This window comes from Seriola lalandi, unplaced genomic scaffold (assembly GCF_002814215.2).
Source record: "Seriola lalandi dorsalis isolate HSWRI2012SDOR001 ecotype SW California unplaced genomic scaffold, Sedor1 jcf7180002054933, whole genome shotgun sequence".
In the NCBI taxonomy this organism is placed as follows: Eukaryota; Metazoa; Chordata; class Actinopteri; order Carangiformes; family Carangidae; genus Seriola; species Seriola lalandi.
This window is the reverse complement of record NW_019525485.1, coordinates 4,257,487-4,259,617: the sequence shown is the minus strand read 5'-3', so window position 1 is coordinate 4,259,617 and position 2,131 is coordinate 4,257,487.

Genomic DNA, 2,131 nt, shown 5'->3' with positions numbered 1-2,131 from the left:
CCTTCATTCTCTTCATTAAAGGCACATTCCACCATATTAGCCCGCTGTCCTTCTGTCCTTCACCTCCTGTCATTCATTTCAATTCCGCCCTCATTAAGGCATCATGGTCTCGAAGTCGAGAGCAGTCGGACCGGGCCGAGCGGAGCTTCTTATTTAATTATACAGTTCATTAGAAAGCAGCCCCCACCACCACTCCAGGTCTGAGACAGGCCATGGGAATAGCTGGTGGCTAATGTGCAGTTTAAACGGCCTGAATATGGAGATTGGTCTAGTTATGGATTACCATTACCCGTTAGCCTGCCCTTCACCCACCTCATTCTCTTTTATGTCTGCTGTGTAGCCTTTTGATACAGTATCACTCACGTTGGAGTGTGCTCTTTCAGCCAGCATGTTTGTTTGATATTGTTCATGAGCTGTGAAATTGAATTTCCACAGCTGGGCTGATATTGGAAATAATTTCATATCCTGTGCAATATTCTTGCTTGGTTTCACCTTGTGTTGTGTTTAAGACATCCATTTTTACTTAATGTCTTTTTTTATTTATTTATTTTTTATTTTGCCGCGTCGATACAGCAACACTGTTAATTTAGACCATATTTACCCTAAAAGCAATGTTGGCTCGCTGGCTGCTTCTCGTTCGCCCACACACCACAGCCAAGCCACCAACCACCATCTTTTACACCAACTGTCGCCATGGCAACGTGGCCGCCGCTCCTGGCACAGCAGCCCCTTTCAGAGCTGATGACATCGTCGTGGCAAAAATGAAAGGTTCATACAACCCATTATGGAAAAACTGGATTTTTTTTTTTTCTCTCCTTTCGGGGCAGTTCGACTGAGCATCTGAAACCTCATATACTGTGAACTCCTATATCACAAAATGCCTTTATTCTTTGCACCGACTCTGGTAGCATGTCATACATAGGGAGCAGGCAGCTGGAATGCCATCTGCAGCACATTCAGCTTCGGAAGTGGGTATCACTTTAGTGTGGTAAGCGCTTGTGGGTGCAGCCGGTTAGCATAAATACAAACCTATTCTCAGTGAGCTGCGCTCAGCGTTTTCTTCCTCTGCTGTTTGAGATACTTTTGAGGTTTTTTTTTCTTTAAATTTGAAATCAAAAACATGAACACATTCAGTGAGTCTTTTTCAAACCTGTGGATGCAACCTTAGGCTGAGACCACTGAATGGTCTGCAGGCCTGTTCCCTGTGGGCTTCCACTTCAATGGAGCAGTGTTTTCCACCCAGGATGAGGGGACCGCTTTGTTAATTTACCTCCTGGGTTGAGGAGGCTGGTCAGACCCCTGCCTCTGTACCCTCTTACCCACCCTGCCAGCCTGGCATCCAAACCCTCCAGAATCTTTCCCTTAATATATCTCCCAGAGACCCCCTCAGCTTTCTCACCACTCCGACAATGAAAAACACCAAAAAGCGCTGTGCACACTGCTGCAAACCCAAGGCTAGCACAACGGTTCACTGGATTGTGATGTGACCAACAACAGCTGAAGTCCGTGACCCCTGGACCCCATCCATCAGGCTTTCAGCACCAGCCCTGGCCTCTGACACACACAAAACTTCAGCCAGGGAATGGGAGCACGCAACAGAAGAAATGCATCAATGTCAGCGAGACACTGGAACCATATAAAATTATATGTACGCACTTTGTCCAACACTTGACATGCATTCAGTACAAATGTGTCCGCATGCAAGCTAACACACACCAGTGCGGTTGTGTATGTGAATATAAAGTTATAAATATTTCCAGAGGGTCTGATGCTGCCAAACTGTGGTTTTGTGTGTCCAGACTGAGTTGTCTGTCACGCACACACTCACATCCCTGCGTTAAGTTCTTATTCTGACACATACTTTTCATATGTTTCTACTGCCACACACACACACACACACACACACACACACACACACACACAAGCTGCCTTTACAGACACACACCACATCCGTGTCACTCTGCCCTCACACATGTACACACACATACACACACACACACACACACGCACACACATTACCAATATGTGTGCGTGGTGGCGGAGGCTCAGCTGACCGCCTGGCAGTCACTGTGAAATTGCCGCCCTTCTCATACAGATGCCAGGTGTTTTGCTTGGCAGTCCGGGGCTGCTT